We start from the raw sequence: 26,520 nt of genomic DNA, 5'->3' as shown, positions 1-26,520 counted from the left end.
GCGGATTCAACTCACAGGGCCAGAGGCCGCAACCAAAAAGAAGCGTGCGTGCCGTCTTCTACATCATTCTCTGCTTTACGTTTTTCTGTTTTTCTATACAAGTTACGTTCAAGCACATGTGGGGCATGGGGAGGGAGGAAGTGTCGGCGCTGTGACCAAACCAGAAGGGACTACTTTTAGGTGTAAGGTGTTTCATCGGGAAGGGCGCTGCATGAGCAGCACCCTCCAGCTCGATGTGTACGCAAGGCGTTTTAACCTGGACGCAGAGGGATCGTCACAGGTGGACAGGGCTGAGCCTACGTCAGTGTTAGAGTACGCTGGTTGTCAGCTTAACTTCAAAGACTACTAATGATGAGCTGGGTGCTTTAAATGAGAACGGTAAATCCAGTAGAGGTAAAAATGGTGGTGTTTCCAAAGATGCATAGTTATTCGTAGTTTTCTCAAGCAGAAAAATTAGGCCTCCCTGTTGCCCTACTAGATTTTTTTTCTTTTAATTTTGAGGATGTGCTTCCTGCCAGCAAGTGACAAGTGTTGCCTTCTCTGGTTTTTATTTTTTCAAAATCTTTTCTTTCATTCTATATTATCGCCATTGCTGCTTCCTGTATATCCTTCTGGCTGCTCACTGGGCACAATAAAAATACTTATGTGCTGGCACACAACTGTTGATTTGCCTTATAAAAAAGAAAGCACGCATTAAAGATTGAAAGCTGTTTAATTTTTAACATGGTGGTCAGAGAATTGTTTTTGTACAGAGATGCCATTAAAATAACCTGCTTTTTCATTCCCCCACTAACCTGGAGAGCGACCATAATGGGGACAGAAATGTGAAGCACTTAGGGGAACCGTATGAACTGCCTTATTATTATTGCTTCTACTTCTTTCTCTGGCTGCATCATTTAATTTAAAGTAGGTCACACATTTACATCAGATGTTACCTGTGCTTTAGCTGCCCCATTTAGAAAAGAACAACTTGCATTTAAAATGACCTGCAAAATGTTTGCTTACTGCCTGTTCCTAGAGTAGTTCAGCTCCAGCTGTTAGTCACAAGTTGCAGTTTCTGTTGTGTGTTTTCTTTTTTTCTTTTTTCTTTTTAGATTTTCTAAATTCCAATGCTGGTTGCGTTGGGAAGATGATTTTGTCTGCTCACGCACCCACAGTGATGGGTTGGTACCTACCAACGGTTCGCACCATCATTTTGCCACCTCCCGACCCACCACTCTCAATGCAGGGTCTGTCAAGATATGATATCTGTAGAGACCCTTCTAGTTAAGGAAAACACATCAGCCTTTCTAAAAGCAGCTTTGGCAGTAGTTTGTGAAATCCACCTGTCTGTTATTCCAGGTCAGAGCTGCGCGTATCTCATTAGCACAGCGAGTCTGATGAGGTTTTCCCAATGCTTGTGCTGCATTTGCTTTCTTACCCCCCCCCCCCCCCCCTTCCTCTGTTAGCTAGCATGTGCTGAAAGCAGCAACTTCCTGGTATCACCATACAGAATCTCACTTCATCAGCCACAGTCCAGTTAGTGAGGATAATAAATTTTTGGTTTTCCCCTACTTTTTAAAGCTGGTCTTTTAATTTAGGGTTAGCAGTAGAGGTTTGCTGTCTTTCCCTGTCTGGGCTGCGTCACACCACCCACTGTTGTGTCAGACCTAGCCTTTACCTTCAGACACTACTTCTGGTGCAACCCTGGGGAGAAAAAACTCATCCTCGGCATGAGTAAGGGTAGCACGACCTAGGCTTCTGATCTATACCCAAAAAGGTTTAGTGTCATACAAGTCCGTAGGCTTTGTGGAGGGCATAGATAGGAATCATTTAAGCATCTTGGCACACCCTGCCTGACAAGGGGCTGTAAGAGCATCTCTAGGAGATTGGTGAGGAAAAGACGCTCTCCTAAAATGTCAGAGCATTATTGGTGCCACTCCAAGACCACTGCTTGGGTTGTGTACCCTTATGGCCTCCCACATCGAGTGACTAGACTGAAACCCACCTGACGGGCAGGTCACATTAGCTGTTTTTCTTGATTTGCCCAGCACAGAGGGGACTGAACTACATTTGAAATGCAGACTCTATTCAAATGCAAGCCCCGAAGTTATTCAAAACCCAGGTTTGGTGGCCGTGGGGCCGAGGGCAGCTCTGAGTCCGAGTGGTGGACCCAGGTCCCAGGGGATGCTTCTGTTTTGTGTCAGCTGCCTGCAGCGCACTTCGTGACAGGCTTCATGCACGAACCCCAGCTGCTGCAGCACACAGCCAACACGTAGCCATGCCCGCTCTTTATCTGCATGTCCACGTAGGCAGTTTTTGGTTTGCTCTCTTATTGTGGGTTTTGCTATACGGCCTGAAGCAAAGAGTCTTGCATTTTATTCCGAAGGTGGTGAGGTTTGTGGTGAGGTGCGTCTTCGTGAAAAGGGAACTTTACTTCTCAGACCAGAAGTCAAAAAAAAACATTTCTCCACTCCATTTAGTGTACTTTGTGCGATTGACACTGTCATATTGTTGCAGTTCCTCTTGAGGTCTTACTCTTTAGCAAGAAGTAGACATGTCAGATAATTTCCTTCACTGCTAAGAAGTGCACCTTTCAGACAGAGAGGTGAGCTCCTAATGCTTGTTTCCAGTCCTTTTTTCCTGTCTTTCCGTTGACAGATGAAAAAATCTACCCGAAAATTCAGACAGCATTCTTCAATATATCAGCCGTACACCACATGCACACCTTTCAGGTGAAAGGCTGAGAGAAAATGACAGTCCTGACTCAAAATTCATGCATCCCAGGTTTGTTCTGGGAATTTGGGGCTAGCAAAGTGGTTGTTTGCACATTAACTTACTCAAAATGATAATGCGTAACAGCTAGGATTACTCTTTCTGCTGCCCCCACAATAGGGTGGGCGAAGAGGTGGCTTAAAATCACCCCCTTCATGCCATGACCAGAGCATCCAAGTGGCTGATGTTGGATGGGAAGGAAATTGATGAATTTTGGACATGTTGGAGCTTCTTGTAAACAGAGCGCCCCATTTTGCAAATTTCAGATTCTCTTCTTAAAGTGCAAAGGTTTTGGTTGATGCAAAGAAAATAAAACGTTTTTGACAACTGGAGATATTTTAGCATCTAGCAAGAGCGAAACCCCAAAAAAAACTCTTATTTTAGATGTCGGCCTGGCTATCTGGGGGCATAAAACCTAGGGAAAAAGATAAATGATGGGTAGGTAAGTGGCCGTTTATATCTGCTTGTATTTCTGTATGTTTGTACAAATATTTGCCAAAATGGCTACAGCTTCCAGCTTCTTGGGTCTTATTGCCGTATACACCAAACAAGAGTCCTACCAAGGTCTGTGGAATGGAGTTCAGTGTTTGTAAAGAAGACATCAGATGTGCTTTGGGAGGGCTGTTAGGAAGACTGTGTCTTTCATTTATCACATGGGGGCAAGGGGGGCACTGCCTCTTGATGTGGAAGTACACTCACAACTGAAGCAACTCATTTTGGTACATTATATGAAAATACAAGAGTTAGGGGAAAACATTTCTCCATTGGATTTTTTACAACATAAATCAAACTACAGAATTTGGCAAGATAAGGCAGATAATTCAGGGTAGAAAACTATAGTCAAAGTTAAGACAAATCATCATTCTTGTGATTTAGAGACTAAACTCAACACCTGTGACTGGACTGTGTCATTTCCCTAAATCCACATTGACATTTTCCCACCAATTTGGAAATTTGAACGGTCAGGAATAGGCAGCAATCACAAGCATATACAATTTGACCTGTACTTATACAATCGGAGCACCTCCTTCTTTGTAATAAACTGGAAAAATGCTAAAACCATCATCCCATAATGTTAAATCTGATTCCTGCCATTGTTCTGTGTAACTTGTAGTTTCCAGACTGTGCTGAGGAAAAATCCAGGAATAATTAAACATTATGCAACGAAGAGCCTGCCTGTTTTATGCTGGACTAAAAGACATTATTCCACACCAGCTCCTGCAGGATAACTGGAGTAAATTCTTGATATGAGCTCAGCCTAAGCATTCAAGTTAACTCTACAATACGACATTTACATATGACACAGTTTCTGGAACAACAACTTTGCAACCAAATATTCAGACTTGGTCTGGATGAAAAAAAAAGAATATTTTCTAAATGTGGCAATAACCATTGTGGTTGGCTAAGTAGAGATTGGATTGCAAACATTTGCAGCGTGTGATTGAATGCGTCTTTTGCAGCAACAGATCAGTAGCTCACTCTGTGATCTGTTCATCATTTTGCCACTGTGTGTGTTTTAGTTTCTGAAGGCCCTTTTGGCATTTAGCACTTCCTGCTGATGTGTGGCTTCTAGCAAGTAACCATTTAGTATCAGATCTCACTTCAAGTCAGAAGCCAGAATAAGTTATTAAGTGACTGAAGATGAATTTTTACTTCTTCTCTTGCTGAATGCAAGAAATCAGATTTAAAAAATAAATAAATAAAAAATATAAACTGTTTCTAGAACCTAAGTATTTCATCAGTCAAATCCGTTGTTATTATACACCTCTTAGCTTTCTTGCCCTCTCCCAGCCTGGGATGTGGGAATTTTTCATTGCCAGAAATCCTGTAGGATTTCAGTTTTAACTAACATTGGTATTAGTCTTGCCTCTGAATTTTTAGTGGTTCTCACTGAAAATATTCTAACAGAAGACTAAGATTTTACCTAGTAAGATGCAATTTTTAACTGATGCCAAAGTTTTTCCCAGGTACAAAGCAAGTGGTACAAAACAAAAAATACCCAGAAAAAAATAGGAAATCCTGATTTTGTTGGTTTGAGTTCTATTACTTTTTAATTTTTCTGTGTCTGTCTTCAACAATTGCCTTTGATTTAAAAAAAAAAAAAAAAGTCTTAAAATTGTCTTAAAACCCAGTACAATAAGAGAAGCTTTTGAATTTCATTCACGTGGAAAGCATCATGGTATTCCTGAAACACAAGCAGAGTTTATAGGCAGACAACACTTCCCTCCATAGTCAGATAAGAAAATTTGTTCCTGGTTTTGCGCAGTTTTGAGGCAGAAGTGGACTTTTGATACGTAGTGTTGTATGAATTCTGAGTGCCGTCGATGTTAGTAGGATTTTTGAGTTTTGAAAGGCTGAAACAGTGAAATATTAGTAAGGTTTATCTGTATCAAGGACTGTAATATAGCCTCAAGCTTCATTAACTCAAAGATGATAAACTGCAAGTCGGCCTTGCTCTCAAGTAGAGTATTTTGTAAGAAGTGTGGCTAAGGAGCAGCTTAAACCACTGACAGCTTCAGTGGTAAGGTATTTTTCTATCCCCTCTTCTTTCTTATGTTTCTTACATATTTCTCACAGAGACTAGATTGCCCTTCCCATTTCTTGTGTTATTTCTTGTGTTAAAACCACTTTGCTGTATTCAGAGAAATACGCAGCCAAAACACTGGGGGCTGAGAGGCGAGTGAGGAAGTGTTCTGCCAGTGATGGCAATGTGAGTGCTGTTCAAATGCTAAAACACTGTGTGAATATGAATTCTCATTAAAATAGTCGTCATATTTTCATTAAAAGCTTTATTTTTCAGAATATGTAGCATTGAATGGTTATTTTCAATTAAATGTATTTTACAGCCCCATATTTTTTAACATTTGCAGAATCTTATCACAGAATCACAGACTGGTTTGGGTTGGAAGGGACCTTAAAGCCCACCCGGTTCCAACCCCCTGCCATGGGCAGGGACACCTCCCACCAGACCAGGTTGCCCAAACCCCCAGTGAAAAGGCTGAACTCTGGCACAACTCTTTCATTATTTAAAGTTGTTAAGTTAGCAAATATTTTTTGAATAAAAATGCATTCTGCTGGAATATGGTCTTGTAAAAATCTCACTTTTTTGTCTAAACAGTTCTGATATCAGTCAGGTTTCTGTATTTTTCAGGAGAAATACTTGACAAAGTTTGAAAATGTTAACTTGTCACTTCATAAAATCATTCGGCAATTTTTAGAAAGTTTCATCATATGAAAACTCAATATATGATTTTTTTTCTTCTGATTTGGGGAGCAGGAATAGGAACAAAAGCAGCAGGGAAGTGTCAGAATTTTCCTGGCACAGAAATTTTGCTTTGGCAATTTCATGCACCCCAACCACCTGCACAGGGAACGTGTGATCACTGCCATTTTATTTTGTTATGGTCAAATTAGTAGATAACAAATTCTTTAAAGGTTATAATGCCTCTTAAAGGAGTAAGAAAGTTCAGTATTTTCATGGAGCCAGAACCTAGAGAGCGTGCTGAACAAAGGTACCCCCCCAGTGCATGTGTTTTCTTTTCCCGTTTTTGGTGGAGAATCACAGCTTTTAAGATACATCTGTGACTAATATACCCCATCCTCAAGAAAATTACAGGCACCGACGGGAGTTGGTGTTGAGGTATTGTCTTGTATCATCTACAAGCAGAGTAAAGAAAGGGGTTGTGGTGCATTTGTAGTTGAACGTGTCCTAATTGTAGGCCTTCTTTGTGTGCAGTCAGGGGCAGCTATATTTAAACTTTGTGAGTGAAAGGATAATTAGCAGTCATCTTTTTTCTTTTTTTTTTTTTTAATTTATTTATTTATTTCCACCCTTGCCTAGTGTCGTTGTTGACAGCTAATGTTAGCGGTTTAAGCCACTGTTGAAATGGTGGTTATTTTTAATCTGAAAAAAAGAGGAGCACTACCCAAGCAAGGCGTGAAAAGGCCATGTCTGCAAGACATAATTCTGATTTTCTTTTCTGATTAAGAGCAGTTTGGGCAAGATCAGAGTGCTTGGATTTGAAATATGTCCTTCTGCTTACCCAACTGGCGCAAGTGTAATCCATAGCGGATGAGTGGCAGTCCTGAGAACATCCCAAGACACGACATTAACTGCTCCAGCCCCAGGGATGGAGCATGGTGTGCTGCTTTCATTACTTGGGCTGCAGTTTTATGGTGTTTCTCTGAATAGACTCCCAACTCCGAGTTCTTAGGAGTGAGCAGAGAGGGAGATTTACAGATCCCCAGGGACACAGCATCCCCCTTCCATCCTTTTGACTTTTGAGTCCTGAACTTTTTTTTTTTTTTCTAAATGGTATCTTCCTGTTATGCCTTGCTGCAAACAAAACCGAGTGGCAATATTTCACATGATGTTTATTTCAGTGGATGGCAAATACAAAAAATATGCTGCCACCTAGCTACCCAGCTATTTAAGTCTTTGGAGGCACATCTGCTATGAATTTTGTCATACTCTTTGGAATTTGAGAGATAAACAATGGTTTCTCATCTGCAAATAGCAAAAATCATTTTGGAGAAAATTTTCCAAAGGACTGATTCATTCATTTTCAGAGCTTTCTCTTATTTACCTGATCAACTTGGGATTTGTCCAAAGGGATCTTCACATGGTGAGCAAGTCAATGTGTATATGATTGTGTAGGTGATTGTAGCTCACAAGCCAACACTGTGTGGCATGGATGTTTATCGCTGGGTATATGGTACGGTAGGTTTTTCTCTAGGATAGAAAGACAAACATATTTTTAAACTCTAATAGAGCTTCTAGTACATATTAATATATTTCTCCTTAAAGAAAAAGGCCAGTCCCTTCTAACGTGGTTCAAAGCAGAATCTGCTTTTTCAGCCAAGTCCATCTAGCTAGCACAACGAGTTAAATTGTGAGAGGAAGGGCAGGAGCAGTTCTGAAAAAGGAATACAGCAGGTTTCTGAAACAGCTCTCCCGAGAGGGGAATATTTCTGCCTAAGAGGTTTCCTTCCCACTAGCTGCCACATACCTGAGGGTCACAACTGACCTCCGAAGGAGCGTGTTGTGCATTTAGTGGTCTGTCAGAAAGCAACAGAAAGCTACGGCCTTGTCGTGCAGAGTCAGCCAGGCCCGGAGGGAAACAACAGCATGAATTATTTTATTTCAGCTATCAGGCTGATAGACCTCGGGGTGAGCTCGGGGCTTCAGACATGCCACCAGCCCTTTTTTGGCTCCGTGTCAGAGCTCTCCTGACCATCGCCAGAGCCTGGAAGAAAGTTCCTCCCCTTGCAGCTGCCGCAGGGACGCCCAGCGCCAGCCTCTGGCCATGGGGCAGCGCCAGGAGGTGGCAGCTCTGCAGCTTCGCCCGTCCTTGGGCGACGTGGTGGCACATGATCTCGAGAGAGCAAGGTCATTGCCCAACAGCAAGCACGGCAGCTACGCTGAAATCGCTCCCAACTCACGCTGGGTTAAGTAAAACGCAAACAAAGCCACTTTTTTTACAATGTCTAAAATTGCACAGTTGCCAGTGTCTTGAAAAGGCAGAGGAAACATCTCTGACAGAGTGAATGCTGAAAAGATGTCTGTAATGGGTCTGCTGAATTCGGGGCTGAAGACCCGTCAGTATGGGTCTCAGTGTCAGTAGTCTATAGAAAGAGCTTCTTTACTATTTTTTTTTATGTCTTCCGTAGAGTTTGTAATTATATTTTCTGTTTGGGATGTTTTTGCACTCTGGTGGTGAAGTTATCATTTATTAAAATCAGAAATTATCTATTGCAAGAAGCACACAAGCTGGTATCACATCAATTCCTGTCAAGTAAGAATAACCCAGTGGAGCACACAGCTTTTGCAACTTTATTGCAGTATTTCCTAAATTCTGTGGGGAAGAAGATTCTGGTTGCCCTAGTTCTAGGCCAAGACTGGCAAAGCAGCATGAGCATAGACGGGGATGTGTAGAAAAGAGATTTCTTGGGAGTGGGATTTATTGGGTTGCGGAATAGTCTCCTGGGAGAACCAGGGAAAGCCACGCTGCTGGAGGCGCTCAGAGTCAGAACTGCAAACACGCTAAAAAGGATGTGGGAAGAAACAGCTTTGCACTGACAAGAAACAGGGTCCTTTGCAGCTGTGGTGTGGTATGTTTTTTTTAATTATTATTATTATATATATATATATATTTATTGTCATGTGTTTAGGCCAAGTACACAGTGGGCTAAGGAGGTAAAGATGAATCTTGGGTTTTGGCTGGACGGAAGATCCACATCTGTGTCTTCCTGTCTGTGGCAGGGTGTCCTCTCCACCTAGAAAGGGTGTTCCCTCCTCCTTAAAGGCCAAGGGAAGCAAATGAGAAGGGAAGAAATCTTCTAGAGCAGCCAAGGAATAGCTGACAACAAGATGAGAGAAGGGAAAGGGCAAAACCAGAGGAAGTTCTCCCTCTGTGTTTTGAAGAATCGTGTTACACTCACCTTTACCCTAGGATTAAGATAAATATACATTTAAATGAAGTTAGATGAATATTTATGATGTTTAGATGAATTCTAGTCAACAGAATCTTGGCAGTGAGAAGTCCATCGAATAAATTTTGTCTGTCTTCTAAGCCCATCACTGGTTTTAAAGACATGATGCCAAATAACTTCATACTTCTGCTTCAATTAGTTTGTTCCATGTATACCCCGTAGGGGAAATAAGACCCAGAAAACTAAACTTTGTGCATATTATGCATGAAGTAAATGAGGTTTGATGCAAAATGTTTTTGTACAAACACTGATTATCATAACAATGAGGGAGACAAAGCCCAGAAAGAGCTCTGTAGATGGCAAATGTGCGTCTGTCTCAGACTCAGGATTAGATGCTCCAGATTATGCACATTCATAAAAAGGGTATGAGTTTGAAAAATGCATGCGAATAGTTTCTGATACTAATCCTTTTAAATGTCAATAAAAGCTATCAAAATATGCATACCTTCCAATAGGCCTAATCTCCATTTTTTTTTCATGGGAGCTTAATCTTCTCGAAACAGAGTTGTTGCAGCAATAGCTTTCATGTTTGGAGGCAATTTGGGATTACTATGGAAGTGATTTGGCAGTGTAGTAATTGTATTGAGGAGAAATCAGAAGCTAGTTTCCTTCGCATTTGCTAGATGCCAGATGTCTGCGTGATTCACTCTGGCGCTGAGGACTCCTGCAGCAAAGGCCGGGGTGTTTCAGGGCACCAAAATTCCTTGCTTGTCTTCCCTTGGTGCTGCTCTGAAGAGTGCAGTTTCCCAAAGCTTACTTCTCTGAGCCCAGGAATTTCAGAACAGCACTGAACATAGCTCGAGTCGCAAGGATAGTGGGCATTGAAAAACTTTGATACACACCTGCAGGGTGTTTTATAGCAGAGGAGTATATTTTACATGTAAAATTGCAGTGTGGGTTCCTCTGTTGAGAACTCGGGATATGCAAGGAGTAAGAGTGCACTAGGTGTGCCCTGTCCATAGTCATTGACAGTTTCTTGGTATGACGATGTGTGTCTATGTGAAGAATGTAATTACCCACACTCAGTTCAGCCCAGTTCATTTAAATGCCATTTGTCTAAGTGACTGAAACATCGAGCTGCCAGGCTGGTAGGGCCTTGCTTTCCCTGCTAGAAAATACAAGTATGCAGTCACAGGTGAGGAAGGACCCGGTTGGTACCGATGGGGCATCTGCAAGAGAAAGGCTGAAGGCTGCTGCATGGCCCCCTGCTCCCAGCAGGGCGGCAGGTTTTGGTCACTGGGCTTTCAGGCTGCCGCTGAAGGAGAAAAGGCTGAGCACCCGCTTCCTTTCCCCCCGCCAGCCTGCGCTGATGATCTCCCTCGGATTGCAGTGTACTTGGTGTAGCGTTAGTATGTTACATGGGCATTTTTATCCCCCGGGGAGTACACTGGCTTTGAGGAAAAGAGGACCCAATGCTTTTAGCAGAGAGCACTCCTCCAAGGAGCACGCAGCTCGGGCGGTGGCAGCGTGCCAGCCTGCCCCAGCCAAGCCTTCGCCGCGGCTGCCACCCAGCCACCCACTGCCCGCCTTCAGCCGCTGCGCAGCCGCCGCCTCGTACCCCAGCAGGGCGCTGCTGCTGAAGGCCGAAGCGGAGTTTCTGGTCTGAGATTTCATTAAGGCTTCCTGGCCTTTACTGCTGTTTTGGTTGGGCTCTGGCAGTTGTCTCCTCCGTTGTTGGTTTTAGTGGCTGCTGGGCTTCTTTGCTGCAGAAAACTTTCGAAAACATGATCCTGTTATACTCAGGCATTCAGAAATTAGAAGAAAGAAACACAGAAATCTACCGTTCTCTTTTTTTTTTCCTTTTTTTTTTCTTTTCTAAATTAAGTTATAATATTCTTTGTAGGTCATCCTCATGTTTCTGGAGGCCTGATTCATGTCTGTACACTTGTGGCTGGCAGTGTTGCTGTTGTCTTCAAGGGGCTTTGGCTCAGGCTGAAATATATTGCTGCAGCTTTTATCCCAAAAAGGGCCCTTCACAACGCTTTACAAAGACAAGGTGACTTGTAGCTCGATACCACAGTCCTTGGGGAGGCTGTTTTGTTTTGTTTCATTTCCCAGTTCCAGTCTATTGAGAAAGTGCTGATTTGAATAGACATGAGAAGTATTAAGACATCTTGTGATCACCCAGGCTTAGCAATGATTAAAATAAACGTGCCATCCTAAGTACTGGGAGATTGTTTTCCAAGGGCAAATAAACAAGGAGCAAGCGGAAAGCATCTATAACCATTTGACAGTAGGTAGCGTTATAGAGCAACTTCTAACTTCTTTCTGTGAAAGCACGGTGGAGGTACACCTGAGGATGTCGGGTGTCCAGGCAGCTTAGCTTCATGCGAGAGGATTTCCTTGTGGGATGAGAGCCCTGCTTGGGCTCCTTGTTATCTTGATCAGGACAGGGACAGGGTGGAAGTGTCCGTGGTGCATGGAGTTACTCCCACCTCTCCTGCCTGGGAGTGGGACTGAGGAGAGCGTTGGTTCTCTTCTTTGGTAATCCCACCGTTATGTCCACAAACAGAGCAAGTGACTTTTTTTAAATTTTATTTCTTTTTTGACTAGAAAAATCATTTAATTCTCTTCCACCTCTTCCATTTTATCCCCAGCAAGCCACCTTTTGCTTCTGCTCCCTTGGTTCCTGTTCAGTGGAAAATCCTTATTCTCCAGACCTTTAGTATTGCAATACCCAATGAGTATGGAGAAAGCGGGGAAAAATAATTGCTCACCATCTAGCGTTGGTTACTGCAGGAGCCCTTCTGCCTGTGCTGGCCAGCAGAGCTGACGTGCTGAACCCTTACCAGCTCTCTGCCCATCCGTGGAGATGAGGAGAAAAACTGTCCACGTCTCGGGATTTTTTGAACAGCCGAAAAGCACTGTGCCTACAACAGAAAACAGCGAGTGAGAAGGTCGTTGCTTTTAAACAACTGGTTTGCATTAAAGTAAGTTATGGAAGGGAGTCTCGCTCACATATGAGTGATCTTTTTTATTTCTCCCTGTGCAGTGAATGTATACAGCCCCTTCACCTGTCCAGCCCCTCGCACCCCCCCAGCTGCGGGGCTGGCGGCCGGGGGACAGCCGCGTGCGGCTGGGGGTTGGACCCGGCGATCCCTCGAGGTCCCTTCCAGCCCCTGCGGTTCTGTGATCCCTGTGACCGATGCCGTAGGGCCGGCAGGCAGCCGCTGCACGGGGCCGGCACGCTAGGTGGGGCGGTTGTCCTGCCGCATCCCAGCCCTTCCCGCGGCGCGGAGAATTTAAAATGCCGGCTTTGCTGTTGTGGGCGCACAAACCCTTCTGCGGCAGCCTTAAGAGACCGCTCAGAGCCGGCTTTGTTGCACGTCTGCGCCTTTCTGCACGTCCTGGCAGAGCCTTTGTTAGTTTTGGTGTCTTTAAATGCTAACTCAGCAGTCTTTAAAGGCATAAAACCGGAGTGGGATAGGATAGCATGGCACTGTTTTACACTTCCTGAAGCCCCCCCCCTTTTTTACCTTCTTTTTCTTTTAAGCAATACGATGTATATGTATTTAAACAATACAAAATGTTATCATCAGTCATCTGCCCTTCGCTCAGCCGAGGCAATGCTGCCGGCTCGGCATTATCGGTCGCACTGGTGAAATGGGATCTCCTTGCAGCATTGATTCTGCTGTACTTTGGTCCAGGCTTGTGGTTTCTGTATTGATCCGTCAAAGAAACTGCTGAGGAGCAGGTGAGCAAGGTCTGTTGTCTGTGCTGTTTGGGAACTAACAGAAGCTATTATCCTTGGTGGGAAGCCTGTTGCACACCTGGACATTGATCCATTATGAGAGAAGTCCGCTTTAATTAGAGCCACGTTTTCCAGTATTCGTACAGAGTGCTTCGACCCTGCTCCACAGCAAGGTCATAAATGCAGACTTTCAGGCTGAGTTTTTCATTTATTATGTAGTCTTCTGAAAAAGAACCATTAAAAAGAATCAGACTGAAATTTTTGTACATGCTGAACTCTGAAGTAGTCTTTTCTAAAATGAAACTCAATGGGATCTATACGATGTATTCAGAAATACATACTTAGACTTCGGTTGGCAATGTGCATGGAAGCAGATGCTGCTCATCTTGGTGTTTTCCTGGCCTGCTAGAGATTTAAAGGTTATGTATGCAGCTCTAAGGGCAGATGTAAAATCCCTTAACTGAAAGATCCTGAAAATAGGAATTCCTTCTCTCAGCCTGGACATTCTGGAATTGGAATGACTTTCCCCAGAAGCATAAAACAGAAACATCCCTCATTATTTGCAATTCAAAACCAATTTCATGGCAGGAAAACAAAAAACAAAAACAAACAAAAAACACTTTTTTCTTTCTTTATTCTTGGAGGAGGATGCCCTGTCTAGGTTTTTTGCTTTTAGGCTGTCTTTCATGATAAACACCCTGGCAATGTTAAGTGCTTCACATACAATTGATAACTATCAAAGATAACATCAAAATATTCGTGTATGCTAGTACATGTGCAGCAGAATTTTCTTTTCTATGAGAAAAAACAGAAGTATAAAGACTAAATATGACTACAAGTAAACAAAGACATTTTCCCTTGTCGTATCCTCATGCTTTATTGTTTTCCAAATGAAACATAAAAAGAACACTCTTACTAAATTACCAAATCATCTCTCAATAATTTATTCAATATTGGCTGAAATGATCATGAAAATGTCTTAGTCATTTCTCACTGAGTCAATTTTATAGAACGTACTCCATGTCCTATAAAATGATGGCATTAGAGTAGTACAAACAAAATCAGAAATTCAGTAAATTATATCTGTAAGTTCTGGCCATGTCCCATAGAGTTGTACAGATTAATATAACAGGAAAAAAAAAAAAAGGTGCCCTTACAGTCTCTCTTACTAGCCAAGTTCTGTTTGAGTACAAGCATCTAGCAGTCATACACCTCCAATCACCCCCCAAACAGCCATTGCAGCATTTACAAGGCTAATGAGCCCCAGATGCCTCACCCCACAGCAACCACAAGAAGTGCTTTGTGTCTTTCAGCTTCAGTGCCTCAAGAACAGTCAGGACCACTGCTGGCTTTCTGAAAACTTTGGGGTAGACTGTGTTGCTAGAGCAGCATGGTGAAAGGTCTTCATGTCCTGGACTTTGGTGGAGGAGGCATGGTGTAGTTCCATCCAGGTCACGAAGTGTGTAGTTTTATCCTTACAGCAGACTATTGTTACGTCAGGACATAACAGCATAGTTGTTTCTTTACTGATTTGAAAATTATGCACCAACTTATTTCAGATTCAGACATATCCTTGACCTAAAGATGCAATAAATAAGGTGGCCTACTTCACTGCTTGTTGCAGCCTTAGGACGATGTAGTATCTGAATGCTTCCTTTTACATTACCTGTTCAAAATGCTGCCAACATGATTTAATTCTTGATATGGACATAAAGCCTGTTGGAGACGTATATCAGAGAATCAGCATGTCCTGGCTAAGCAGATTAGAAGGTATACCAATTGCACCCAACTTTGCTGTCATCAAATAGAAATGTGATAGTTGAATTTGTAATATGACAGTCTCTTTGTGGACTGGTCTAGTTAAATATATATATATATATACATATATAGTTTGCTTAGTTAACTTTAAACATCATTGTTTTCCACATGAAGTATGGTAAAATGAATACCAAGTCACTAAAAATATTAAATTCCTGAAATGTTATAAGTCTAGTATAACTGTGCAGAGGATGGCCGGACTGCACGTCTGATTTGTCACATGGATAGGCATTGGCAGGATTGGTCCTTTATTTAATATGGGCTCACTGAAATATGCAGGGCAAGCACAATCTTTTTCGATCAACTTCATCTCTGCCAGGGTATCTCGTAGACCACATGGCAGCAGATTGAGCGATTGTACCGTCCCAACTGATTTTTGTTTGTGCTCATCATAACCACTTCATTTACATTGTTTTCTTCCCCTGTATTTGCTGGGCCTCTCTGTGGGTTCTTATGCTTAGTTTGTAGGATTTTCAGGGACAGGATGGATTGATGTTTTTTATTGATTTCTGTACATTAATCAGAACCTAGTATGGGGAAATTCTCAGGCTTGACAAATAGGCCATGCTATTCCTGCTCCAAATTAGCTGTAGTAAATTGGCTAATCACTGCCGCTAAAAAGAGGTATGAATTCGTGAAAAACTTGATGCAACCCGAGAAAAAATCCTGTCCTGGTAACTCTTGTTCTGTGCTTTCATAGGTCTTTATCAAGACAGTAGGATAATCACTAAACATTAGTTGTTTGGGATTTTTTTTTGGAGGGTAGGGGTGGGAATGGGAGCAAGTAGGGTGTGAAGAAAGCTTCTCTGCTACAAAGAAATGTATTAGTGAGTGACTAGGTATTCCTTTGTAAAAGGTGTATTGAAAGGGGGAGTGGGCAGGCACGTGATTTACCACCATATTTCTATGTGGTAGCTGCAGTGTTTCTCCAAAACATTTTTTCAAACTTATTTATTTTAGTAACAACCTGGATGTGTTGTTTTTTCCACATAGGCAAACCATGACCGTGTCGGCACAGCTGCAGCAGAGTAGCCTGCTGCATGGACCTAGGGCACCTGCCTCAGTGGATAGCCGTGGCTCGTTAGGGGGACATCCTGCGAATCACTGTTGCTTGGCAGTGCCCTGGTCTCAGCGTGGTGTTTTGTAACAAAAGGTGGAGACCAGTTACACTAAATTTCCTCTCAGAAAGGTTCCAGAGTGAGGTATGTTGAACTGAAGACAATAAAGTCAATAAATAAATGAGACCAAATGAGTGGCAACTCCATTCGCTTCTCTAGTTTTGGAGGGTTAAGTAGCCTACTGAAGGAAAACACTAGTTGTATCTTGATTTGATATGTCTTGACTTCAAAGAGGTTTTGAGACTGCTCCACAGGACTGTGTTTTACTGATGAGCTAAGGAAACATGGCCTAGATGTAATCTCCATGAAGTGGGTGTACAACAGTTTGATAAACTTGTCTCAAAAATATTTCTCAGTGGTTTTCTGTCAGATTAAAAGGGCATCTCAAGCAGAATCTTGCGGAGGGCTGTCCTTGACCCAGTTCTACTCGATATTTTAGTTTTGATTTGAATGTTGCAAAATTTGCAACTTTTAGCAAGCCAGAAAAGATGCAAGCGCTTGAGAGGACAACACTGGGAGTCAAAGCAGTAGTCGCAAGCTCAAACAATGGGGTAATGCAGCTTTCCATTAGCTGGTATAGTCCTTCTTTGGGCTGATTTTCGTGTAAAGCATTATCAAAACATCAGTAAAATTCCAACGTGCCTGAAAGATTAATCACTGTCAAGTAATTTGTGCCCAACAGTAAGGTTTTGCATGGATTAGAATAAACATGTCTGAAAAAATGCTTTGGAGAAACACAGCAGTTAACACATAGAAATATGCCATTTCAAGCTTTCATTGAAAGTCTTGGAGTTCAGGACTCTCCAACTTGAAAACTGTGGCATGAGAGGGCAAGTAAGAGCAGGAGGTTTGGGAGGTTATGGCTATGTATGATCGTGACACAGTCCCACGTTGCTAAACAGAAAGCAAATTAGAGGAAGGGAATTATAGAAAGCCAGTATGCATGTGCTTGAAAACCAAGATGGGAAATTGTGAATAAAAGAAGAAACAATCCCCATTGTAATCCCATTGTCCATACTGACTGCAATGACAAAGGAAAAAGATATCAGCAGTGAAATAATTAGCTATTTCAAATTCATTACATTTTAATAATTCAAACATTATCAATAATGCAGATAAAAAGAATATTTCAAATACACTTTTTGCCACGGTCCCTCTATAATATTCTCCTCCTCACTGAAACAAAGCAGATTATGCTTCTCACCACCCTGCAATGTAAAGAGAAGGGCAGTGTTGCTCTAAAATGCCTAACCACCTTTTGTAACAGTTTTAATGAGCTTTTCCATATTGCTCTCAAGAGGGCAGCTTTCCCTGCATTTCTAAATATGATCTCTGGGTCGATTCAAGCAGCAAGTTCCTGATGAAATTTTGTTATTTTTAGAAATAAATGAAGCAGGATACATCATTTTCCCTCCCACACCTTTGTTGATGCCTTAGTATAAAGACCTGTGTTCAGAAGTTAATTACAGCATCCTAGATTGCGCACCAAATAGGCACTGCAACGGCAAGTGGGTGCTATTGTAAAGGGAAAATAAAAGGAACAATGCCATACAAATGTCACTTTGGAGTTCTTTTCAGGCCTGATTACCACCCCAGGAAAACAGTACTGACTTGTTTGCCACAAAAAGGATTAAACTGCCTCACATGACACTCCGGGAATGGATGCCCAGGTGAAAGGCATATTACGGTAAACAGGGTATTTTGGGTAATAGCTAAGAAAGGAAAGAAACATCACAAACCAACTTGCAATACGTATTTGGTCCCTTTTTGAACTTTTATGCAATCTTATACACTGTTTCACGTAGGAGAAGGAATTGTTAGTAGGAACAGGAGTCACTTTGGTTTCTTCATCTGTTTGTACACCAGCTCCTGCTTCCGTGAAGACAGGAGGAGACAAACAACAGGGCATGGTTTCATTGCTCACAGCTCAGTTGTTTTTTCAGCTGGCATTTGGTGAAGAAGCTCTCCCTAGATTTTTTGGGGGATGTTTTTCCATAGTTCCCCTGGCTTCACTGTGGCCTCTTCGGTCAAAGTTTCTGGTCTTTCTGCCCTACTTACATGGACTCTCATGATTTTGAGCAAAGTAGCACTTGCTCCCAATGTTTTTAACCAGATTTATAACATTTATAACATGTCATTGAGTTCATCGTGATGCACCTCTAAGCAGTGGTGCATCACCAACAGTTACCCCCTGCCTCTGTGTGCAGCAGAACGCTGTCAGAGTTTTGACTCAGGATAAAAAGCTTCAGCTGCTGACCTGTCAGCGGTACTACCTGAAACAGCTGCGAGGGGTCATTTTTCTTCTGACACGTTGGACAAACACGGTCTGTTGAAAGTACGGCCTATGGTGACACAACCGCATCCTGAGCTGGAAAATATTTATCTTGTCTGCTCATTCACCAAAAGCAAATTGTCGCTAATGCATATTTTCCCAACACCTGAATATGGCACGCTTCCAGCTTGCCAATTTGTCTGACGTACTTTGCTGATATCAGTTTTGCTCTGTGTTTGTTACACACGTTTTGCACTAAGTTCTGGCAAACACGTTCGTTATTAAATCACAATGAAAATAACTAATGCAATTAACTAGCCTTTTCCAGGGCAAATGTATTTTTATAAGAATTGGAATATACCTGTCCTTTCATTACCTTTGAAGTGCGTTTGAACATCTGCTTTGCTGCTGGTTTTGGAAAATCACCAAGCTGTGTGAGGTACAGCAGTCTTCTACACGGTACCTAAAGCAGTGAGGACAGGAACTTAGCAAAAGTGAAAGAGAACAGACACTTGTATGGCTAACAAGGGTTCTGAGGGTTAAGTAACACATCCATCAACAGGCAATCGATTCACCACACTTTCTGCGCTTGAAAAGTGAAGTCAGTCTCTGACTATTAGTCATTAAAAAAGTATCCTCTGGTGCGAGTGCGAAGCACCTTGTACTGGCAGTATCTGGAGCCGTGATGCTGGTCTAGACGGATCCCTCGAGGAGCTTGATCAAATATAGGAAGTTCTAGTGCATAAATATCTCACTTTGCATCAGGAAACAGCAGGTGAAGCAGACACAGGGAAAAGCATGGGTGTTTTGTTTCAGGTGTCTCTGCGGGCATGATGTAGATTAATCCACTTGGGCATGGTTCACAGTTACACAGCCCATTCAGCTCGCGCTCCTGCCCACATAGGAGGAAAGCAAAATTCTTGCAAATCCTTGCAAATCCATGGAAACTCAGTTTAGGATAGTAATCCTAAACTTGAACAGATGAGACCTGAGTCTGTCGGACCTCATACAGACACCAGTTGCTCAGACAGATGCCATGACTTGGACTTTAAGTGGGTAGAGTGAATCCCTTCCATGTGGAAGAGAAGCTGCAATTAAGAGAGAACGCAATTCTAGTTCAGTAGTATAGAAAGCAATTTCACATATAAATATAGTGAGATATCTTTTAAAGTCATTTAGGGAGACACACTCAAGCAACGTCCTTTGCTCTGCTTTGGTTAAGTCCTCCTGCCATTCTCTTGTTTCTAACATTGCAGAACATCTGGCAGCACAGAGATGCTCCTTTATTTAATGGCAACCTCTGGCTGATGGATTTTACTTTTTTCATGTAGAGAATGGAGTACAAAAGCCAACCCTTAGCAGTGAGAATGATGTGATAACTAGCTGGACCTCAGGGGAAGAGATAGTAAGGAAACAAACTGAAGTTATAGCTGTCTTTACTGGATCTTTTCAGGTGTCTCCTCTGTTTGTTCCTAATTTATGTTTATTCAGATTTCTGTCTCACGAATAAAGTTATAAAACACTAACCTCCAAAGAGGCAGTCAAGTTTGTCTGGCAAAATGTACAGTTTATAATGTACAGACCATTCACAATAGCTGTTCATCAGCTTTCAGTTTTTGAAAGACTTATTTTTCTCTCTCAGTATTTATTTGATGATATTCCTAAGAGTGGCATTTGACATTTAAGTGATAATTGTCTAGCTGTCACTTGCCTAAATTTTACTCCAAGTGGGAGAGAGGGATTAAGCCAAATGTCAATATATATCTCAAATTCACTCGTCAATTCCCTTGCTTGAGTCTTTCTTCTTGCATTTTTACTCATACTCCTATCCTTAACAGAAACCTGACCACAAGTTTTATGTGCAGAGATAAAGTCCTGGCCCTACTAAAATGGAAATTTTGGTGCTGGCTTGACTGTACTTGGGATCTCACCTCGGCTCCTCAGACCAGGATATATTGTCTCTCCTTGGTCTCCCTATACTGAATTATCTGTTCACACATTTTAAGAGAAAACAGAAAGAAAGCTACACTTATGCCTCTCAGTAAGGTTAAATTCCCTCTCTTTTTACTGTACATAAGATTACAAGAGAGAAATCTGCAGAACAAAAAAGAGGAAAAGTAGTGAGCAGAAGCTGAGAATAAGGTCCCAAGATGAGGAGCAAGGTAAAGATGTTTTGTAAATCTATTACATGCAGTCATTAAGGCATGATAGAAGTCTGGTATTTCATTTCGGCAGGGATAATGAAGACTGGCCTTTTTACACAGATTCATAGTACCAATGACAGAGGGGTTATTAGGTCTGATTCGTGCAATACAAGCCCTTAAATTACTCTCATTTACCTTTCTGTTGAGCTCGGTAACTGCTGTTTGATTGGTGTTATCCAGAAAGACACCCAGTTACGATGTGATGACCTCCAGAGACAGAAAACCCACAGGTAGCCTTGGTAGCTTAATCACATTTGCTGTTGCAATAGATACTTGCTTTCAAGTATCTACTTGATAGCTACCTACTTGCCTGTTCTCGGTTTCCAACCTTTGTTTCTTGTTGTGACTGTCTCCGCCAGACTGAACGTCCTCTTTTTAACCTGGTACTTTGTCCCTTATGCAGCAGAAGGCTGCAGCATCTATGTTCACGGGAGCCATCCTCATCCAGTCAAATGCCGAGAGCGGCTGTTGTAGCCGGAGCTTCAATTTTGCCTCTTTATGCAAAATCTGTCCAAATACAAATATTGCATCTAGCCAAATACCACGATGGTTTCAGAACATTCAAAGATGTTCATGGATTTTCAAAGCCAGAACATTTGATAAACAGGCTTGATAATTGCCTAGTCCAGGTGTGGGAAGCTTGCAGCCCATAAAATGGGCTTTGAGTCCGGGAATTTGTTGCACATTGTACATATGGATACAGATTTTCTAGTTTTTCTTATTACTGGATAACACTGAGGATTATATCATCCCTCTCCTCTACAATTACATTCAAAATTCTTATTTTGCCCTGATTTGCCCCGTTTCCTGTGCCTGATTCAGTCTGGCACTCTGGATAGCAAAGGCCAAGCTCTGAGGTAAGGCTTCTGTTGAAGCTCATCTCTGTTTCCATAGGAATTGCAACATGTTTCAGTGCACTTGTTTGTGATATTTAAAGAGAAAAGGAGAGAGGCTATTTCAGTTTGCTTGACAGAATTCACTTATGTGAGCAATATGTTATATTAACAGATGAACACCAATCACAGAGATTATAAATATCTGTCCAGGTCTTGTAGTCTTTCTCGCAGAAGAACATGATATCCCTAATTCCTCCATAGCTATTCGATTTTTTCAAGTCATTTCCATTTTGGGGAGATGTCAGATAGCAAACAGCAGGACACGTTTGGTTTCTGAGGGTTAACACATTGCAATTCTGTGGAAGATGTGGCCCTCTGGGGCCCATGCACCCTCCCTCCAGCCCCGCTCAGGCATGCAGGAGCTGGCACACGGGGGGCTCTGAGAGCTCGGGGTGCACGTGTACGTGGGTGTGAGATGGAGACAGGGCAAGAAGGGTAAGTGCTACAGCAGTCATGGCTGTCCGAGGAGGAGGAGAGGGCATGGATGAGTCTGAGCATTCAGGCGTTTTTACCAGCATGTCAATTAACCCTGGCTCTGAGTAGATGTAATTGGGCTCTGAAGGCAGCCAGTCTGCCAGTAGTTCGGAGCTGGTCTAAGGAGCAGTAAAAATGTTGGAAGCCATGAGCCGGCTTGTTTCTGGGGCTCCCCCTGCCAGCTGTGCAGCCGTGTCTGTGGTCACACAAGCAGGTCTTTCAGTTTTGGTTGTGTCAGGGCATGGAATAACTCGTTAAAGCACAACCAGCTGCAAGAAGTCCATGGCTGGGTGGGCAGCGAGGCAGGTACGGAGCAGCCTGATGCCACAGCAGAATCGGTGGGAAAACCAAAGGAGAGAAACAGGTGCTTGTTTTTCCGGAAATTTTCAACAGTGGCTTGTTCATTGCAAATAGATGCTGTCTCGGGAAGAGTAAAACCAAACACATACTGCACTTCTTTCTAGGTGTGTGTTTGTTAGAAGCAGCAATTCAGGAACAAGTTAGAGTTTATTTAAAGAATGGAGTGTTTTAGGGGTGTTCTTCTTGTCCTTGCCTGTATCTCCTGCCGAGCACCCCACTTCACGACATGCTGAATTTTCCTTCTCAACCTCACCCCGTGCCTCTGCCTTCCCCTCCCACCGCCCCCGTGCCTCCCTCCACCCAGCCTTTCCATGCTCTCCCTGCACCATGCGCTGCTGTGCCAAGCCCCTTCCTGCTCCCTCTGCAAACCCATCTGTGCTGTGAAACTCCCCACCTACAAAGACCACACGCTGCTGTCTGGATCCCACTCTCTTCTTGTTTTGTATCAGTTTAAATCTGTTGGCTTCAATGGTGTTGCTTCTCCCCTTGCAGCTTGAAGCAAGAATCACAACTCGGTATCTGGCCGGGCTGTTCAAGGATAAAATCTTCCTGGGGAACCAAGGGCTCCCATTGTTTTCTCAGCAACGTAAAGCTTCCTCTGCGCTTAGAGCCACGTGTTGTTAATCAACGTTTCCAGGTTGAACTGTAGCTTTTTTCCCAGGCAAAGAGCATCTTTGCTTGTTGCTGTCCTGCTCTCAAACTCTTCTGTCTCTGCGAGGTGGGGGAAAGGTGTTTGCCAACCCTTCTCCCGCTGACACTGGGAATTGTTGCTGAGGCCGGACCTGCCATGTCACAAACACAAACAATGTCCCGGGCCCCGGGAAACGTGCTCCAGGTACACCACAACATGTACTGCAGGTACACAGGTTCACTGCTTCCTTGAGAGGCTCTCTCTCATGTACCTAGGGCCTGAAGAACGTGAGTCTAATTACTGCGTTATAGGGATGTTCCTAATCACGGGTTTTGGTGCGTTGTACAACACACTCTCTTAGTGTTAGTGGCAATCTTGGTTACTGGCTGGAAGATTGGAATCTGGCTATAGCAGAGCCCCTTCCTTTACCTTCAAGGTGCCCTTCCTCCTCTCCCCCATGAAACCACCCCGCTGTTGGCAAAGAGCAGGAGGGTGCTTCACAGAAGGAAACACCTCTTGGAGGGACACAAATCCCCTGCACTGAGAGGTCGTTGTCCTGAGGCTTGGTGGGTACTCAGAGGAATCGCGTGGAGCTGTGTGTTTAGGGAGTTGGCGTTGACTATAAAAACCCACAGCATCTAAAAACAAGGACAGCTTCTCCCAGAGACACCTGCACGATGGTTTCTGCGTGGGAAGAAACAGACACAGTGAAAGTGAAGCGCAACATTTTGCCCGAAATGGCATCTTACCGAGTCAGAGCTTCACAGTGACAGGTCTGCGCCCAGCCAAGCCAGCTTCTACATTTTCTAAATGTATTCTCAGGCGCCTTTGTCATGATTGGAAACACCACAGCTGAAGCTGTGCATCGATTCTGTGGGTTTGTCAACCTAAAGTGTTTTTGATGGCCGTGCGGCGAGGTATCTGTTTACCCTGCTTTCTCTATTTGCTTCTTACCTGGGCAGATTGCTGAGCCTCTGTGAATCCTCATTGATTTTCCTGGGAGCGAAATGTCATTACTGCAGCGGGCTGCGCACATCAGGTACACTGAAGAACGGGATCATTAGGGGGCTGTGTCATTAGCTGCGCTCCTAATGTACTCCACAGTGCTTTCTTCTCGAGGAGGTGGCACTGATTATCCGAGCTAGCTGCCTCATCTGCTCTCAACACGGCACCACTGGGCCTTGCGCAGCCTCTGGCGTGTTTATCCCCACACAGCTCAGGTGCAGGGAGCGAGCAGGGCGCGCAGCGTTCCTGCGGGAGGTCGGATGCTGCAGGGACTTGCACAAAATCACTCAGGAAATCTGAGGCCAGGCAAGGAATTGAGCCCAGGCCTTGAAGAGCCCACGGCTGAGATGAACGGTGAGGCAGAGCCGCCTCGTAGCTGGAGGAAACTGTGACACCGGTTGGTGGAGAGTGAGATTTTGGGAAGCAGAGCAGACCTGGTCTCTCAGTCCTTACCCAAAACTGTCCCTTAGCAGACTAGGGTATTGCGGTATCGTGCAGCTATGGATTGTGACGGGGTTGTTCTGTACTCAGAGTTTAGTTTATGCCTGCAATATACGCATATTTGGCTTTTAAATAGCAGTCACAGCCTGCTATTCAACCCCGCCTAGTATCTGTATCCTTCCTTTGCCTGTGTGCAGTCAGGGAGATATGGCTTTGATCCAACAACTGCATCTGATCAGACACATCTGTTAATTCCTGTTCAATAATCTAATTGCCTACAAGAAAAAATTGCGGTGTGTTTTGTAAAGTTTTCTATTTTTGGAAAGTTCCTAGTGAGATATTTTATGTTCAAACGGCAGAGATATAGGTCACAAATCATATTGAGTTTCCATTTTTAGTCATCTTTCAAGAGTTAATAACGTTTTACTTGTCACACAGCCCTGATAAAGCACCCAAACTCATGGCTTATCAAGCTGTTGCAACTGAGACTTCCCACACCCTAGTTAGCACCTTGCAGTCCTGATCCTCAGCTGACCTGAGGCTGTGACTATATCTGAATTGCATGTCAGGGTGGGGTCTGGCACACATTATCACCTTCCAGGGCTTCTTGGGAAGGACACGTGTGCGTGGGCAGGAGGGGACACGTGGCGTGCTCCCACAGGTCTTCTCGTCTGCGTGGTTGGGGGTCCAGCACCCCGAGGGACACCATGAAGCCCATCTGCCCTGCAGGTGGGGGTCAGCCGTGGTGCACACACTGGGACCTGCCTGCTACATAGAAATAGTCACTAGGATTTAATATGCTTGCATGCCCTTCTGCCCTGACTTGGCTTTGTCACCATTCCCGAGTCTTGTCTGGGCTCAGACAGCTGTAGGTGTTGCAGCTCTGCAGACCCCCGTCTCCAAACCAGGGGATGTCCCCTCTCACACAGCTTGCTTTGCCCTTGGTTGGCTCCACAGGTAAATTGGTCGTTTTTAACCTCTTGCGTCGGTGTGGTTACAGCTATCTGAAACACATACTAATGCAACATGCTCATGATAGCTTCTATTTTTTTTTATAAGCTCTTTATAAGCCACTTATAAATAGAACCTTAATATGAAGTGTGACAGATTTCTAGTCTTTATTCTCTCCTTAGCCCTCCAAGCGCTTCCTTTCTGTAATACAGAATATATCCAGCGTGCCCTAGATATTCTCCATTCTTGCTGATGACTTTAGCTCTCAGCCATTGATTCTCTCCACTGCTTTATCAGTGCAAATGGATCAGGGCTGCAACTGTCTTTTCATTTAACATTTAGAAAGGACAAAAAAGATCAAAGGGGCAGTGAAGGGGTGATGAATGGACGATGTATTTTGTTGCTCATGTGATGCTCTGAGGTTGAGGGGTTTCGTGTCAATATAGTACAGACACAAAAATCTGTATTTCATTTCCATTGCAGTAGAGAGGATTGGGGTAGCCGAGTGAATTATCGAGAAGAAGGAGAAAAACATGGCGAGGACATTGTGTGACATTTATGTAGTGTCAGTACTTCGTGATGTTATGTTTCACCAATGAACTTCACCAAATTCAGTGTATAATGGTCTCCCTTTCACCACGGGGCAAACACAGTGGCACCAAATGCCCAGTTTAGGGTTACACAGAAAATCAGTGGCAAAAGGGGGATGGAGCCCAGATTTACTGTAGCCCCCAAGTACTGCTTCTGTTCACCCTCTGCTACCAGGAGAGAGATTTTTTATTAAAATAAATTACTTTTTTTTTTTTATTATTTTATAAGGAGAAAACTCTAGAAGTGTATGAAGGAGAAATGTTTAGAAGTCTATTCTGGTTTTGTTTGTTTTTCTATGGGAAAAAATTCTGTGCATCAGAGACTTGTGTGGTGTTGAAAGTTTAGAAGTAATACCTGTTCATCCCAGCATATGGTTGTTCAGATTTTACTGACCCTAGTCCCTTCACCAACCAGCATGCTTTTACTTTACCATGAAAACAAGTAAAGCCCTGTTTTTTCTCTTCACCCTTTCCTTACATCTAGCTATGAACAGTATAATGATGGATGTCTTGAGACCATTAACAGATTGGCATGCAGTTGCAGATAAGCACATCTTCTGTGTTCCTCACGAACCACAGAGAACGTCAGGTGCAGAACTTGTAGGATTTAAAGCACAGCCACAGCTGAGGGCTGCAGACTGTAGTCTAACCTAACGCTTTCTCAGCCATAGATTCCTTCCCCTTTATTTCCTTAAAACTTTTGCTGTTGCGTCACTGATAAATCATAGCCCTTTGCTTTGTAATATATCCCCTTTTTTATTTAAAGTTTTGCCTCCCTACCCATTAAACATATCCTCATTAGTGCTGCTTTTACTTTTCAGAA

At 43.2% G+C, this 26,520-nt stretch overlaps 1 protein-coding gene and 1 long non-coding RNA gene across 3 annotated transcripts in view; one reads left to right on the top strand and one right to left on the bottom strand.

The window, feature by feature from the left end:
- PHACTR2 (phosphatase and actin regulator 2) overlaps nucleotides 1-26,520 on the top strand; it is a 137,080-nt gene that overhangs the window by 1,296 nt on the left and 109,264 nt on the right. The window lies entirely within an intron of this gene.
- Nucleotides 1,422-26,459, bottom strand: LOC308191547. The gene is made up of 2 exons (XR_013948111.1): nucleotides 11,964-26,459; nucleotides 1,422-9,052 (listed from the first exon to the last, which is right to left on the bottom strand). It is a non-coding gene; the product is annotated as an uncharacterized lncRNA (long non-coding RNA).

This window comes from Anser brachyrhynchus, assembly GCF_964034855.1.
Source record: "Anser brachyrhynchus genome assembly, chromosome: 3".
Classification (NCBI taxonomy): domain Eukaryota; kingdom Metazoa; phylum Chordata; class Aves; order Anseriformes; family Anatidae; genus Anser; species Anser brachyrhynchus.
Note: the sequence above shows the minus strand (reverse complement) of the source record. Positions and strands in the feature narration are given on the sequence as shown.